The sequence below is a fragment of the Nuphar pumila genome, chromosome 6 (assembly GCF_984573655.1).
Source record: "Nuphar pumila chromosome 6, dmNupPumi1.hap1.1, whole genome shotgun sequence".
Classification (NCBI taxonomy): domain Eukaryota; kingdom Viridiplantae; phylum Streptophyta; class Magnoliopsida; order Nymphaeales; family Nymphaeaceae; genus Nuphar; species Nuphar pumila.
Genome location: NC_143254.1, coordinates 70,029,223 through 70,047,925, shown reverse-complemented (window position 1 = coordinate 70,047,925; position 18,703 = coordinate 70,029,223). Strand labels below are relative to the sequence as shown.

Genomic DNA, 18,703 nt, shown 5'->3' with positions numbered 1-18,703 from the left:
GGAATGGAAGACATGAAACAGGGACAAAGGTTAAAATCAAAACCTGTGCAGGGATCGAGGCAGGGATGGACTTACACTTTTACTTGCCCCGCCCCCATCCCTATTATAGTAAAATAACTAAAATACCTTAAGAGATGACAATGGACTGAAAAGAAATGGAGCCCCATCCCGTTTGGACAGAGGATGAAGGACATCAAATGGGGATGGAGGCAAGAATGAAGGTTAAAATCAAAACCCGTGCAAAGATGAAAGGTGAGAATGGAGGGCAAATTTTTGAGACAATGCGAGGGTGAAGACCTTGACCCCCGCCTCTACCCCGATCCATTGCCATCCCTAAAAATGATGGGTCATGAGTAGCGGTGTCAACGTGCATTGTTTACCTGGGCCCAACCCAACCCAACCCAAACCCTATAGGGTTCAGGTATGGTGATAAATAAGTAGACCTGATTAAGACCTGGGTCCAAACCTGAAGGTCCGATTAATACATGGACCCAGGTATAATTTATGAAATTTTATACCGGACCCGACCTGAGTTCTGATTAAGACCCACAAATTTTCAATGTAAAAATGATAAAAAATATTACTTTACTGGGTATGGACTGGGTCTGGTTAATGTAGTTTCTTTTTTGTCCAGGTATGGTTTTTCTTATAGTAGATCTGATTAGTCCCTGGTCCAGACCCGATACCATACACAAAAATCTGGTTTAAGTCTGGCTCTACTTGGGTCTAAACCAAACCTGACCCATTGATACCCCCTCGTCATGGGTTTCTACTTGGTATGGGTGGTCAACAGGTCGGACCAGCACCTGACCCAAAAAGGGTCCAGATACACTCCTTGCCTGTCCAGCTCTTGCTTTACGAGACCTAGCTTGAGCACAATCAAGCCAGACTCATCAAATTTTACTTTTTCATAATTTATATTGAAAATAAAAAACTTTAATCTGAACCCTATTCGAACCTAGGTCTGGTACGAAATTTTTCTAAATCAGAATAAGGTCCATATTGTACTTGTATTTTATGGGTCGAACCTGTTTAGCTAATCAGGCCTATATCATTAACTCCAAACCTGAATGCGAAATCGTGTCCTGCTGCTCCTGCACGACTTGAAGTCGACCTAAGAGTGTTGGTCTTAGTCAAGAAATGGTTGCATCGGATTCTGTACCTTAGGCTACAAATGTAAGTTGTACCCAACACAACAGTGCTTCATAATGAGTTTTAATTAAGGTGTGCTAATGATCCAGATCGGTGGCAATCTCACAGATCTTACCATTTTAGATTTCATGCTTGCAAAAATCATGAATTTGGTATGGGACTTATGCCAATCCATTCCTCGAATCTGAGATCGGCAGTAATCAAATGCACCTCTAATCCATATCATAATGACAAATATTGGCAACATTTGGAAAATTATGCCAAAAAAAAGATCAAGATATATATTTTGGTTGCTGTTCTAAACTACCTAAATATCATGATAATATTATTTAATGAAAATCTCACATTATATTTGTGTTTTTAACGGCTATTTCAGGAGTAAAAATGGCTGTCTTATTTTTATGTACTCTTTATTTCTGCTGCTTTTGCATATTGTAGTTTTAATTTTTAAAGTTTAGTTATGAGAGGGTCCCCCACGTGGCAAACCGGGTGGTTGCGAGGGCATTGTGATGAAGATGCCGGATCAAACCACATTGGCGAACAGGTGCATCAGTAGCTTTCAGAGGTGTCCCCAGGGTGGTCATGGGGCCCCACTCGAGTTTTTTCTCGCTTTAGCGAGGCTTCCTCATCATAAAAAAAATTTGTTTTAATATTTTAAGTTAAATGATAAAAAAATGAGCAAATAAAAGAGTTTCAATCTGTCACAAAATTTCAGCTGTCCTTGTTTTCCTTTAGTAAACCTTTTCATCTATAACCTTTACAGTATGTGGCTCTTATGATGGTCCATGCAAGTGCTCCACTCATCATCTGGTATGAGGTGTGGGGACATCACGAGTTCAAAATCCTCAGGTGGTATCTTTTATTGCAAAGTTAAAACTGAGCGTGCTCACTGATAGGGATTGCAGTGGACCAGGGGAAAATGGAGCCCACTTGGCCTTACCCCGTTTGAACCAGGGATGGAGGACATGAAATGGGAATGAAGGTTAAAATCAAAACCCATGCGGAGATGAAGGTGGGGATGAACTTACGCTTTCCTTCGCCCAGCTCTGTCCTCAATCCTTTTTTAGGGAGGAAAAATGGGGTCACCTCCTGTCTCGCCTCATTTGGACTGGAGATGCAGGACATGAAACGGAGATGTAGGTTAAAATCAAAACCAGTGGTGCCAGAATAGAAGGCATGATTTTGAGATGGAGCAGAGGTGGAGACCTTGTCCCCCGCTCCAGCCCCGATACACTACCATCCCAACTGTCTGATAACTTGTTACCAACCGGAAGCCTGCAATGTGCTGTCATCTGACGCTGTCGATGATGACACATGGGAGAGGGAGGGAAAAAGTGAGAGTAAGGGAATCCAGGAGGGTCAGCTAGCTGACACCAATGAGACGAAATACGCACCCACTGTACTCTCTGACTAATGGACACACACAAGGAAAAGAGAGCGAGGGAGAGTGGGAATCCCCCTGCAGCGTCTTGTCTTTCTTTAGCTCATTGACCTCAGTCCCACAGATTAAACAAATGCAGCTCCTTTCTATCCCCTCCCTTTGTTTCCATTTGTTTTAAAGCCACAAAGGATCAATATTACAGACAACAATCCTCACTGTAAAGGCTCTCCTTTGCTGATGTTTTGGTCATTTCATGTGTGTGTGTGTGTGTGTGTGTGGTGGGGGGGGGGTTGAGGTGATCTTGTGGATATAAGGGTGTACTCCCCACCCCACCCCACCCTCGGCTATTCAGGGTTGTCAGAGGCTGAGTTTATAACTGTGAAGTGGGGTATATTTGGGTTATCACACCCCCAAAAGGCCAAAACCTTGAAATCACCCCTTGTGATCGCAGTTCTATTACCAGCTCTCTCTCTCTCTACCATTTTGATCTGTCTGTCCTCATAGTGATTGTTGAAATTTTTTAAGTTATTTTATCAACTTATGATGCCTAGCGCTGTTGTATGACTTATTCTTCTATATTATATTGTGCCCTCTTTTCTCATCGGTAGTGGCTCTGTGTTTTTTGTGTCGTTCCTTTCTTTCTTAGTTCTAACTACTCCCCTGCTCACATCGCACTCTCGCACATGCACACACGGGATGTGCTTCCAGTTTTTGAGTCTCTAAATGTAATCTAAGGGTATGTTTGACTTACCATTCTCAGCGTGATTTGGACGAAAATCTAACTGAAAACTGCGATTTCCAACAAACATTGGACACAGTGAACGGCGTTCTGCACGTTCTGCACGTCCGCCGCGTTCTTATAGACATGATATTTTCATTCCACCATCTCACTGTTACAAAGTAACAGAAACAAGGGGAACGTTCATTTTGTCTTGACCAACGTGCATCTTTGAGCCCCATCACCCTCCGCAACTCCCTCGTGATCTCCTCCACAAAGCTCAGGGGAGCTTTTTGTTTCTGCCCTTTAGGAATGACGACGAAGAGAAAGCTCGAGGAAAGCCTCTTTGACATCGTGGGCGAGAGTTCTGCCCCTGTGGTGGAACTCGAGAAGATGGCGGTAAACCGATGGATAGGGCAGCCATTCTCGGTGCGATACTACGAGATCCCCAAGAAGAGGAAGACACTCTCGGTATGGCAGCAGAGGTACGAGTTCCTCAATGCGCTCGAGAAGAACCAGATGCTCATCCTCATGGGGGAAACATGCAGCAGCAAGACGACCCACGTCGGCATTCTTTCTTTCGATCTCTTCTTTGTTGCGATTATCTGCATTTTGGTTTTCATTGTTTGATTGCGTGAGAACGGCGTGTGCAACTGCTTGTCAAGAAATTTGGAGAAAAGTTTGAAAGAATTTCGTTTTTGCTTTGTAATGCAATAATTTAAATGTTATTAACCATATCATTTTGCAACTAAATTCTAGACTTTGTGCTGTCTTTGGTTCTTGAGAGCCATTACTATAATTTGTCAATGATATGTTTATGGGATAATGTTTACCATTTGACAGATCCCTCAATTCGTTGTTGAGGCTGGTTACACGAGCAACTACAAGCAGATTGCTTGTACCCAACCTCATAGAATAGCTGCAATGTCTGTATCTCGTCGAGTTAAAGAGGAGATGGATGTCACAATTGGGGAAGAAGTTAGTTACAACATCCGGTTTCAGGAGTGGTCCTAAGACTATTCTAAAGTAAGTTTCTGGCTGTGTTGTCTTTTTTATGGTTTTATTCGATGTAAACAATTGATTCTATTGCTTTGTTTGTGCATTAAGGCTGAGTTTTATGTAAACAATTCTACTTCTGCAGTGCCATTATTCACACATGAAATGTGCTCTTTTATAAATAAACCTAACACAGAAAATGAGGCTTATAAAAAAGAGGAAGCACTAATGCAACTATGCAAATTAGAAGACTTGGTTTTGCAAACACATAAGACAAACACAAGCCAAGAAATAACATAAACATGATCCTAATACTATCATCATTAATGATCCTATTTCCATGTATTTACCAATAGCTACCAAGTAAAAATACATGAAGTTTCTTCATTATAAAATAAGAATAATTTTTTTAAGAATACATTCTTGTTATTGTAGCTTATGCTCTATTAAAAATTGAATATTTAATATGCTGGTGCACTTTTTTTCCCTAAAAGTCAATTATTTTTATAAATGGAATCCTGCTAAGCTTATATATAATGTATTTATTGGTGGTGGGCATGGATGTCATGGTACTATCTTGCCTTCATCTGCTTTTGCAAATGATGCACATCTAACTCCAGTTCTGCGTCTTGGAGTTGGGGCATGTGCAGTCATTATTGTAATGTCTACAACTTATCTCATGGACAAGGTTTGCGAAAGGCTAACTGTCTAGGTCCTGTATTTGTCATTCCTTTGAAGTTCTTCCCTCTGTTAAAATTTGGTTTCTCTTTTAGCCAATACTTACTAATAATTGAACCACATCTGAAGATTTTTAACATTGTATTATACATGCATACATGCACATCTATTTAGTTTGGTGAACCCAAGCATTTTGTTCAATTTCCAGTCATCCAATTTCCACTCATCCATCTAGTGAGACAAAAAAATCAATTTTAAAGAGCTAAGTGTGCCTAAACTTCTAAGATGAGACCATCATCACTAATAGACGGAGCAACAATCTAACAATGTCAAGCCAAGCTCTATTAAAAAACAAACAAAACAAACAAAACATATAATATTTGTCATGTTTTATTCAATAGTTCAGGTTTTATTTTTGGTTTAGGAGAAGCTTTTTTGGATGAGAAGAATATCAAAGGCCTCAAATTAGAGTGGTTAAGGAGCCAGATAGGACTGGTTACTAAAAAGCCTGCCCTTTTGAGTTTGAGCATTAAGGACAATATTGCTTATAGAAGGCCAGATGTTACCATTGATTAGATAGAAGAGACAACAAAAATAGCACATGCACATACTTTTATCAGCTCACTTTTTAAAGGATATGATACTCAGGTAAGGGGATCTGTAAACACCCCAAATTTTCACCCTCATTCACAAACACCTACCTCCTACTATTGGGACCCATTCTATACAGCCTTTAGGGAACCAACTGGTCGACATCTGAGTCAGGGCTGTTCATAGCCCAAATTTTACAATAAATTTTCAATACTTCATCCTACCATCAAGGTTTAATCCTCATTTTGGCTCAATATCGACTATCAGTTCTTATCCTCAGATGAGAATTTTTAATACTTTGTGTCTGCTAGGGGTTCAGGATTCCAAGTCCCTCATCCAGGGTTTACATTTCATGTATCATTGCATATTACTGCATGTATTTGGCATATCATCTCACATCATTGTATGTCATTGCATATAATTTCATCGTATTGTATGCCATGGCATCTCATTTTCGAGATCCAACACTCCTATTTTTTAAAATATTTAATCCAGATTCGATTTTAAAACTTTTCTTTCAAAATCAATTCCAAATACGTGGGCTTTAAATCAATATTTTGCCATTTGTTAACCCCCAGGATTTTATATTCCTTTATTTCAAAATATTTTCTTTACAAAATGATCTGGATTCATTTTAAAATCAATTTTTAACTGATCTCAGTTCTCAGATGAGACCCATCTAGGTGGTGTCACTTCTAGATTCCTTCATTCCTCAAATTTCTTAAATTTTCAGAGTCTTAGTTGGATCAGGACTCTATCTTTTTACTTTTTAAACCTTTTTCAAAATTTTATTTTGATTTTAAATTAAAGGTAATCTTATCCCTGGTCCATTTCTGTCATTTTGACCAAAATCTTAGAGTTTCAGTTGGACTAAGACTCTATCATAGAGTTTTAGTTGGATTAAGACTCTATCCCGATTTCATCCTTTACTCCTATTTTTCACTTATTTTCGAAAACCTTCTCATCTGACTTTCAGAAAAACAAAAATCTTAAAGTTTCAGTCGAATCAGGACTCCTTCTATGAGTCCCATTCCAATCAGAACTCTATCCTGAATTTATTTTCTTATTTCATTTTTACTTGTTTTCAAAAGTTCTTTTTAAAATCTCGTCATTTGCTTATCAAAAAACCAAAAAATCTCAGAGTTCTAGTCGAATTAGGTCTCTTCCCCAGAGTCCTAGTTCGATCAGTACTCTAAACCTGACTCCAATTTCTATCTTATTTTTATTGGTTCTCTAAAAAACCCTCTCATTTGTTTTCTAGAAAACCCTAAATTTTAAGAGTTTTAGCTGAATTAGGACTCTGTCCCAGAGTCCCAATTGGATCAGGACTCTAATTCTGATTTCAGTTTTCACTTTGTTTTCATCTATTTTTGCGAAAAAACTTCTAAAACATTCTTGTTTGTTCAAAATTCTAAGAGTTTTAGTTGAATTAGGACTCTATCCCAGAGTCTCAGTTAGATCAAGATTCTAATTCTAATTTCAGTTTTCATCTTGTTTTCACCTGTTTTTACAAAAAGTTCTCAAAATCTTTTTGTCTGTTTTCAGAAAAATCAAAATTTTAGAGTTTCAGTCGAATTAGGACTCTGTCTCAGAGTCCTGATTGGATCAAGATTTTGTTCTGATTTCTATTTTAACTCCCATGTTTACCTGTTTTTAAAATCTTTTCGCTTTTTTTTGAAAAAAATCCAATTTTGTAGAGTTTTAGTAAACTTAAGACTCTATTTCAAGAGTTTCAGTTGAACTAGAACTTTGACTCTAACTTTATTTTTCAGCTCATTTTATCAAATTTTGAGAAACCCTTTTTAAAAAAATTTTATTTATCTTTCAAAATCGCAAAAAAATCTACAGTTTCAGTCCGATCAGGACTCTGTTCCAGAGTTCCAATCCTGTTAGGAGTCTATTCTGAATTTTGTTTCTACTTTCATTTTCATTCTCTTTACCTGTTTTTTAAAAATTAGTCCATTTTTGCAGAGTTCCAGTTGATTCAGGAATCTATTTTAAAGTTTCAGTTGAGTTAGGACTCTAACCCTGACAGTATTTTTTGACTTATTTTCACTAGTTTTAAAAAAATCTTTCAAAAACGTCTTCATTTGGCTTTCAAAAATCTAAATTTTAGAGTTTCAGTTGGTTTAGGACTCTGGTCTAGAGTTTTAGTTCGCTCAGAACTCTATTTTAAAACCTCTAATTCTCATCTCGTGATCAACTCTGTTTCAAAACTCTTTTAAGTCTTTATTTCTACTTTTTCAAAACCCTCATGTGGGGCCCACATAGTTGGCGCCACCTCTGAAAGAGTCCCAATCCATTTAGAACTCTATTTGGTTTAGAACCTCGATTTTATTTTCAAGCTTTCTTTCAAAAACTTTCCTTTATTAAAATCCTTTATTTCAAAAACCTGATTTCCAAATCAGTTTTCAACCTTCTTCAAGCGGGACCCACCCTGCATGGATGCAAAACCCTAATTTTCAATCTCATATCATTTCATATGATTCATATCTCAAAAATACAAAAAATTTACTTAGCTTAGATGTTCTTTTGAAGTTTTTGAGAAAAAAATCATTTTTAACCCTTTATTTTCAAAAAAAATTCAAAATCGTTTTCTGAAAAATCAAGTGGGGCCCACACTGTGTGGCTCTACATTTGAAAGTTTTGGTTAGTTTAGGATTAGTCAGTGTCCTAGCTAGGTTAGAAGAGTCAAAAGTTATTTTAAAACTTCATATTTGCCTTTTAATAGTTTTTAAAGCTTTTAAATTCGAGTTTTAAAAAACCAAATGTGGGCCCGCCTAGGTGGCGCCACATTTGAAATTTCTTTTTATTAATTAAGTTAATTAAGTCAATTAGGGTTAGATAGAGTCCCACTTAGGCTAGAATTCTCCAAAAAAAATCGCCCCCATGTGCTTATCCAAACCCAATTAAGAAACTTTTTTTCTTTCTAAAATAACTTTTTTGAAAATCTATAAGAAAGGGCAAAAGGGGGGGGGGGGTCAACCCCTATGCTCTTTCTCTCTCTTTTCTTGCAGCTTCTCTCTCCTCCCAACAGATCTCCTTCCTCCATTGAAGTGGCAACAACCTCCAAGGTTAGTTTCTTTCCTTTATTTCATTGATTTTATTATTTTTAATGATTATTTCATGATTTCCAGCATTGCCGCCCCTTGTGCATTAGATTCAAGCCTCTTTTTGGTTCAAGAACCGTGTAATCGATTCAATAAAATAATCTAACACTATTTTAGGACGTTTTTCATGATTCTAAACTGTTGAAATCGTTTATACAATTTTTTTTCATGTTTAATCCAAAGAAAATATGAGATTCGACCGTTCGATGGTCGAATCCCTCTTTTTGAAGGCCAAATCAAATTCCAACCATGCTTTTCCTGATTTTTTTATTTATTTTAGTATATTAATGATTATTTTATTCATCCAAGCATCAAATCCAAATTCGTGACATTATTTGCATATTTTTTTTATTTTTTTCAATATTTAGATTAGGGTTTTTCAGGCTTTATCGCTAATATGTGATTTTCCATTGGGGGCATGTGGGAACAATGTTATTTCATGTATGTTTTTCTGTCATAAAAATCTGAGTTTTTAGGGTCGGTTTACGGGTTTGTCAGTGATTTTCTATAAAAAAATTATATTATTTTAAGTTTTGAAACTCTACCAAAAAAATAAAATACCAAACCATGATTTTTAAATCATAAAATCGTTGTTGGGATTCAGGAACAATTTGCAGAGGAGATATCTCCCTCGTCAGAGATCAGATTGACAATTCGTAAGTTGCAGTAGTTTTGTATTGATGTCTAGTATTTACTATGTTGTTTTCGTATTTTTCTGCATTCATATGCTATTTTTCCTTTGTCATAAAGTAGAGTCGGTTTCTCAGAGCTCATTACACCTTGTTTAAACTCTAGATCAACTTGTGTCGATTGTATCTCCTTAACCAAAGATCCAATCGATGATCTGTAAAAAGGAAAATTTTTCTATGTGTGTCTTATGTTCACTACTAAAATTTTATAATTTTTGAATATGATTTGTTATATTTTTCTGTACCTAAAATCGGATGCATGTACTTCAACTCGTTATATATTTGTTATAATTGATCGTATATTGCCGGAATGATATCTCCCTAACCGAAGATGATTTTTCTGATCTATAAAAAGGGAAATCTTTGTTTTTTTATGTAGTATCTCTTTGTAAATTTTTATGAATTTCTAAGATGATTTGGTTCCTAATTTGGGTCTGACACTGTGATAGGTATGTCCCCACGAGCAAAATCATATATTTTAGGGTTTTATTCAATTTTTATATTAAAATAATATAAAAAATATATTTTTTGATTTTATTTTAATTTTAAGGTTATCAAAACTATTCATGTCGATTTTTGTTAATTTTTGAGTTCATTTGATATGTTAATTGATTAAATCATGAAAACAGGGTGCCCGCAGAGTCCCGATTCGAGTAAAACACTGTTAAAAATTGCTCTTTTTGTGATATTTTGAATTTTTATGCATGTTTTCCATATTTTTAATATTTTATCATGTTTATAATCATGTTAGGGTACTTCATATTCGATTTGGCTTTGATTTGAATACATTTGATCCCTAAATCCAAAGTTTTACCAAAATCTTTTCTGAAAACCCTGATTTCAAGGCCATAGTCTTATTTTCAGGAGTATTTTTGTCATTTTTCTCCAAATTTTGAATTTCAGAGTTATTTATTTTTTTTCTTTAATTTTATATCATCTTTTATTATGTTTATCTCAGGAAAACATAGAAAAGGCTTATATCTGGATAAATCCAGTAATTTCTAGATATTATTGGATAAATAAAAAAAAGCTGACATATTTTTACTAACAAGTTTTCTAGTTTTGCAGGAATATTCAAGACTGCATTTTTCTTTATTTCAATTCAATTGATGTAAAAATGTAATTGTAACTTTGGAATAAGAATTTACTTTTTCACTTAGCTTAGGCTGCATTGCATATAGTTTATTCTTTTATAATATTATTCGTGTGATGGATGATGATTCATGCATATTTGAACTCGCCATAGTCCACATGAATGGCATGTGCACTAGCTTCTAAGGAGTTGATAGCTTGCGTATGGTCTGCTTTTCTGCCCTGTGCAATGTTAATTTTTTCTTATACCACTATCTGTATGTTGAGGGCGTTAACTAGGCACAGAAGTGACTTTCTTTATTTACCCTGTGACTTTTTTCATTTACCCCTTCATCATGAGGTTCAGACACTTCAACTTGTGTCTGATCTCATCTTCTAAGGCTCACAAAGTTCTCAGTTTCCTTTTCGAATGAAATTTAAAGGCGGGATTGTGAAATTATCCAAAAAATCTAACGCATGCTATTTTCTTTTGAGCTCGAGCTTTTTCTTAATGTTTTTCATTTACTTAGTAGTTTATTTCAGACTTTGCTTACTTATACTTTGTGATTCAAAATTATCTTTTCACATTCGAATACAGTCTTTTCTTTGAACTTCAAATAAATACTCACTCTTTTTAGCTTTGTTCAGAATTTTTTTTTCTCGTGGGGCTTCTAAAAATTTCTAACATGTCAGATTATGTCAACAACATTCATATATGCTATTTTTTTTTTTAAATGCCTAATTTATGAATTTTAGCGACTGAAACATGATAAATAGCACAAAGTAGTGTGTATCTACTGAACCACCACCCCATGCTTGAATGACACTGTCCCTAGTGGCATGCAGAGATGTAATGCAGTGTAGATGCACACTAAAGAACTTGAAATTCATGACAAGAGAACAGATAGATACAACCGGATATGCAGGGCCACTTGAGCTGATTCTTGACTTGATCATGCTCCACCACTAAGCATACGTCGATGCTCAGTTTTCAGCTGACCTAATCGATTGTCTGCTCTAAAAGTCATGTCCTAAAGTCAATAATCTATACGCACACAGTGAATGTCAGATAAGCCCGCATGAATCAAAGCAAATATAAGCTCATATAAAATCAAATAACGAAACAAAAACAAAAATAAATGCTAAACTGAAACTTCTACTTCTAGTATATACATATGATACATTTTTTTGCGCTCAGACCCTATTCTTTTCCTTTAGGGTTCATCACAGCCTGACCTGGTAAGCTTCCCTCAGGTCTTCTGTTTAGCGCTTCCGCTAATTGTCTCATTTGCGATCGACTGCGTATGAGAACTCAACATTTGACTACACTGCTCAAAGGCATTCTGGCTTGAGGTTTTCACCTCGTCGAATGCTTGGAGCAGTCTCTCCTCGAAAGAAGTCTGCGGGGCAAACTCTCGTAAAGGTTGGGGAGGATAAGGAGTGGATTGAGGATAGTTCGGCCTCTGGAATGTCCGAGTCTGGGTGGAAGACTGTGGGTTCTTCCACAAGAAGTTAGGCTGATTACGCCACCCCGGGTTATATGTAGAAGAATATGGGTTGTTATGGGGTCTGGCGTAATCTTGAGCAGTTTGAACTTGCATTTGCATAAATTCAGGGTACTGATCTGCCGAAGGGTACTCAGTAACAACATGTGCTGAACTGGCATACAACACACATATCAACTTTTGAGAAAACATATCAACTTTGCTTTGCAGCTCACTCGTGGGACCCACCTCAAGAACACCACCCCACTTTGATCCGCTCGGTGTGACTTTATCGGAACGAGAGGTACATGCATGATACAAAGAATTCTTGGCAAGAGTATCAAACAAGTTTCATGCTTCATCCTCACTTTTGAGCATGAATATCCCCCCACATGAAGCATCGATCATCTGATGATTTCAGTCAGACAATCCGTTGTAGAAACTTTGCAACAGTTGCCATCTGGGCACCTGGTGATGGGGACATTTCCTGAGGAGATCCTTCATCCTCTCCCAGGTCTCATGGAATTGCTCGCCATCCAGTTCTGAGAAACTGGTGATGGCTCAACAAAATTGGTTGGTTCGACCTATAGGGAAGTACTTTTTTAGGAACTCCTGTTGTAACTAATCCCGCGACTCTATAATGATAGTGTCTAAGGATTTTATCCACTATTTGGCTTTATCCTTTAACAAGAAAGGAAAGAGGGTCAACTTCAGCATATTGTCTTCAAAATTTTGGATTTTAACCGTAGAACATATTTTGAGGAACTCGTCTAAATGCCGGTAGGGTTCTTCGTGACTAAGGCCGTAAAAAGATGGAAGCATCTAAATTACACTGACCTTAATCTCATAATGAGACACCTCAATAGCTGGTCTGCGAATGCATGACGCTTGGGTGTACTTCGTAGGTAGGAAGTACTCCCTGAGAGGGCACATCGAAGCTTCGGGTTCTAGGTCCCCCATTTCAGATCGGTTCTGAGAAGAATGTATAATTCTCTCTAGATCCTCAATGAACGGTTGGAGCGGGACACCCAAATTCCTGCGCCCTTGCATACACTGGAACTAAGTCCAGATGTGTGCAACCTAACCTAAACTATATAATTTCCTAACTACGTAAGTATAAAAGCAGAAAGCTAAGAACGAAAGCAGAATTAGACTAACTACAATTAACTACGCTATGTATGCTTAAACAAAATGAAAATAAAAGAAGTAAATCTATTCTAAGTATGCTTAAGTACAGAAGTAGAAATTCACACTACGTTGTCTAGAACTCATCTATCTAGTCGCTCCGGCAGAATAAAGATTTGTGAATCCTAAATAAGCAGAATGTGAATCCTATATGTACTTACTATGTTAATCCTATATTTACTTACTAGTCCTACTATCTAGAACAATCAAAATAGGACTAACTAAACAAATATCAATAAATTGCAATGTTAGAATTAATAGAATATAATCGCCGCTCTCCGACAACGGTGCCAAAAACATGATCGGATTTTTGTAATCGTTATTTTAAAACATATTTTGTACTGAAATACTTTGGAAAATCACCAATCAAGTAATAAAACCGACTTCCCACTATAGTGGTGAGTATGAATCGATCCACAGGGAACTGGATACACTCAGATTAAATCAAACAATTACACTTTATTGATATCAAACTTATTCAATTACAGAGAATAATACAATGAAAATTAACTTGAACAAGTTATGAAAAAGAAGAACGTAGGTAATTCAAAGCTTTACGGAGTAGACCAAGAGCTGCTATTTTATATCACCTACAAAACACAAAAATGAAGTTAGTTAAGCTAACTCAGTGATTTAAAAATAGCTAAGTCTATGTTAATACTAAAACTAACTAATTGCTACCCTAATTCTACGTAAAACAAGAAATTACCAGAGCTAAATCCCTAAACTAATTATCCTAACATGACGATTAACTCTAAACTAATGTTAGGAACCTAATAGAACACTAAAAATCCGAATTAGAAAAACTACACAAAATCACAAACGACTATTTTACCCCTACGCTACGTGAAACCCTAATTTTTGATAGGCAATCGAAAAATGAATCGTAGATGGCTCAAACAGAGTTTGAATGGAGTGCTTTTGATTCTGTTGGATTCTTGACAGAATCAGAAATTCAGTGAAACTTACGGATCCCAAATGTCGCTCTGGGACCTCCGGATATAAGCATCATGAATTTTGTCAAAATACGCGATATGCCTATCTAGAAATATCAGATGATGCGAATGGCAAAACTATGCGAAAATAAAACCTAACATGCTAATTATCGAACTAACACATGCATACACTAATGATTAACCTGATCTTACTGCTAACCCATAGAAAAACAGAAAATCCAACTGCTAATGCTTGTCTTGAATACCACCAACTCCGACTAGACACGAGGTTCTAGTCGAATTTGGCGTACGGAGCGAAGATGGTTGCGACAAAGCTCTAAAATGCAAGCAAAAGTTAATTCAACTGCCCTACACTAATTAACACCCTATATATTAACTAATAAGCAATTGGACACATGCTAACACTGTAATTTAATAGGAAATTACGAACTCCTCCCATCTATACAATGCTAACCGTTATTAACATAAAAGTGAAACCTATTAATATTAACATAAAACCGACTAGCTATATGAACTAAATAACCTAATTTACTCTTAACTACCTTACTAACAACAAGGAAACAAGCACATTAACTTTGCTACAATAGAAACCAACACCTTAACCTAAAATACAATATGCATTTCAAATATCAATTAAGAACATCTAAACAAATGCAAATATTATCTAAGCTAGATATACGATTCAGTTAGCAACCTAACACAACATGGAAATAACCTAGTGACTAAAGCTAACATGATTAATTCTATCATGGAACTAGAAAATCCACAGATTAAAACACCATGCTCAAAACGCCTAAATTGAAGTATACTAAGCAAGGCTAATACACGATTTACTGGTATGTCAAAAATACTTAACACAACAACTAATATCTAATCTAAACTATCAACCTGATGCAGCACACAGGGAATCAACTAATCAACATATACATAGATGCTGAAAACAGAATAATGAAAGCCACTAAACAAATGCAATTTATCATATACTAAGAAAATCAACTAGACGTGCACTACTTCTACACAATGCTAAAACATAATTTGAACTGATACACAACTAAAATTGTACTACTATGACCTAATCAACTCACTAACCAACACCTGAACTGCTATGAAAATATTACTAACCTAGCAAACTAACGACCTATTCTCATTACTTCAAAATGCACAATACTAAAATCGGGTAGAATCCCTTCTACCTGATTTTTGATATTTGCACAAATTTAAAGACAAGACATCAATTAGAACTTAAGCAACATTTCTAAAACATTAAAAAATCACTTCCTACACTACAAAAGCAGAGATTAACTACAGCTAATTAACTAAATTAAATACCTACAGTGGAATGTTCGGCTAGAGGTATTCTGGCCTGTTGGACATATAGAAAAGGAGGAAACAGGTTTCCAAATATGCAAAACGCAGAATAAAATTCAAAAAAATACCTAATTCACCTATTGTGCTAGTTTAAGTACAAACATAGTTAGACTAAGGCTGAAAAAAAATAGAAAAAAAATGCAGGCATTCAAAAAACACAACATTCATGGGTTTTAGCTATAAGAAAAAGATGAGAAAAGACTTACTGGTCTTTTAATATGGAAGTCCGACGAATGAGGAGGTAGGGGTCAGCAGACTTTGCCTCAGATTTGCGCCTAAGGGACCCTCATTGATGTTGTCTAACCCTGCTTTGCTGCAGGATGCTGGAACTCGCAACAGGTAGAACTCCGAAGGTGGCGTGAAAGCAATGGTGAAGAGGGCCGAAAAGGGGTAGGGTCGACTAGCTATAGAAGGCTAGACAACACCCTTTCCATAGCTAGAGCACTTCCATGGATGCTGGTTCCTGCAAAATGAAGCATGAGGCGTTAGGTTCAGCAATAGGGAAAAGCAAGATAGAAGTGTAAGAAGGAAATGGAGGAAAGGAGGGTGGCGACTCTAATGGAGATTGCGTTTTTGGCAAGCCCAAAGGAGGAAGAAGAAAGGGGGCGTAGAGGTGGCTGAGAGAGGAGAGAGAGGAGCAGGAGTCAGGCTGCTCAGGCGCAGCTCCCAAGGCAAAGAAACCCATTTAGGGTTTCTCTATGTGTTTTATGCAAAAATCCCTTGTTTTGGGTATTTCCAAAACAAGGATTAAAAACAAAGTATTGACTAGGTGCCTATTTTGAGGGAGTATTTAGCAAATATTTTCAAAAATCGAGTTTGGGGTTTGAGTGGGTTGGATCATGGCATTTTGGCCCAGATCCACGGCCCAAATGAGCCATTTGGATCCAAAATGTCCTGGTTTGCCCCGAGGTCCGACCCGCTACACTGTAAATGCGATATCTCTCTCATTTTAAGTTTGTTTTGAACAAAATTCGAACCGTAGCTCAATGACATCTAAATGCATCTAAGTGAGAGTTCTAAACTTATAAATAATGTGTTTATTTAATAAAAAGATATTATATCAGCCCCCATCGCAACCTCCTACCATCGCATGTGAATTCACTCGTTATCTGAAAACATTTAAAATCAATAGGGTTAGACAAATAATGTCTTAGTACATTAGAGTTATTCATAACACATAAACTAAAACCAGTAAGCAACAATTGCTTTGATTTTTCATACATTCAGTAAGATAAAATGCAACACAAATAAAAACATGAATTCCTAATATGTCATTTAAACATTCATTCCCAAACTTGCTTTCAATTAATCATTCACTTAAACATGAACAAATAAAGATGCATGAATAAATAAAAATGCATGCACTTACCATTATAAAATTTGAATTGTATGCATGAGTGACTTTAACATCTTTAATTAATTTTTCTTTTTAAATGATGTATGATATGCCTATCTAAATGCACGATTGATCATGCATATATTTTAGGGTTATTTTATATCAAAAATATGCATGATTTCATAAAAAAATCATTTAAAACCCAATTTTATGCTGGTTTTGAGTAAATGAGCTAAAATGAATTAAAATTAGAAAATCTTGAAAAAGTAGCTTTATTTTGCAATTTAGTTAATAAAATAATTTTGGTTTTCTTTATAGAAAAGAAGAAAAAGAAAATATTAAATATATAGATTAGAATAGTTATATTTTTTAGAAAAAAATAATAATCAAATGAGGTTTTGAGGTTTTTAGCAAATAAAAACTTTTAAATAGTTTATTTTAGATTTTTGAAAATAAAAAAAATAAAAACAAACCATTACACAATTTGTGATTTTTGAAAACTGAAAAAAAATTATAATAACAAACTGGTTTAACCGGTTTGTTTTTTTTTAAAAAAAAACTGAAAAAAAAATAATCACAAACCGGTTTGCATTTCTTTCAAAACTGTTACAAACCGGTTCAAACAGGTTTGTTTGTTTTTAAAACCCAAAAACAAGAAAAAAACTGGCGTCTTCCCCTGTGCGCCAGACTCTTCCTTTTCCCCATCTTTTCCCTCTCTTTCTTCCCTCCACCACCGGCCATTCTTCCCTCCTTCTTCCTCTTCTCCCTATTTCTCTGTTCTTTCACACCGGTGGAGGTCTCTCAGTCGGATGAAGGCATACAGAAGGAGGCTGACTTCTTTTCTAACCCTTCCAGGTGTGATTCACGGTAAGCATTTAATCTCCTCTTCTTCTTCTTCCGATTTCTCATTTTTCTGATCTTCTACTTCTTCTTCTTCTTCTTCTTCCGATTTCTTTTTCCACATTTAGCGTTTTCTTCTGGTTAATGAATTCAGGTTGTCTTCTTTTGTGAAACTCATGTTGTGTTCTGTGTAAAGAAAAACAGAAAGGAAAAAAAATTTGATCTTCGATTGTTGTTCCTGAATTTTTTTTCCCGATCTTCAATCTTGAAATTGATGCTTTAGTTAGATGAATATTAACTCTAAATTCCAGTTTACATTCTGAAATCTATAGTTCATTTGATTTAAAAATCTGTCATCGGATTCCAATACAATTCTTCAAATATTGGATCGATCATCTGGATCGGTTTTTAATCTTGTTGTGGATACAGATTTGTGATTATGTTGCTTTGACAATCTGGTTTGATCATTTGGACATCAAGAATTCTGGTACTGATCAGAGCTGTAGATTTGCAGTGAATAGCTGATCAGAATCCCTTGTGTTAGCCACAAATTTCATAATCAGCGTGAAGATTTCTACACAACTGTTATTTCTGATGGAGGATGTCTATTATGAATTGAAAATTCCATCGAGTTTATGATCAGTAATTCTTGTTAATTTCTGAACACTTTCATTGATTGTTAATGCACATTTGATATCCGGTGAACACTGTATGTTTGCTGTGCTCCAGTGAAGTCCATAAGATCTGGATTGTGCTTTTACTGAATGTTGCTGGAAATGGTTGGCATTCCACTGTTCATTACTGGAAATCAGTGAAAATCATTCTTCATTATTATCTAAATTCCGGCAAGAGCTATTGACAGATTGGATTAAATTGAAAGTGGAAATTGTTGTTGATTATCTTTAGAATTCAAGTTGATGAATGTCTGGAATTTTAATTAGCATGATTTGAAATGTAACTAATTCTTTAATGAAATGTTATAGAGTGTAGTTGTTGTTAGGTTAGTTGTTAATTGAGTTCTTAGTTGCTTAGTTACATAGATAATTCAGCTGATAAGTGTGTTGTAATGAGTTTAAGTAATTTGTAGCATTAGTGTGATTCGGTAACTATTAGTCATTTAATTGCATATCAGTTAATTAGAAATTAGT

The 18,703-nt window shown here is 35.8% G+C and overlaps 1 pseudogene; it reads left to right on the top strand.

The window, feature by feature from the left end:
- The first annotated feature begins 3,563 nt into the window (after positions 1–3,563).
- Positions 3,564–4,265, top strand: LOC149834916 (putative pre-mRNA-splicing factor ATP-dependent RNA helicase DEAH2 pseudogene; annotated as a pseudogene).
- The last annotated feature ends 14,438 nt before the right edge of the window (positions 4,266–18,703 follow it).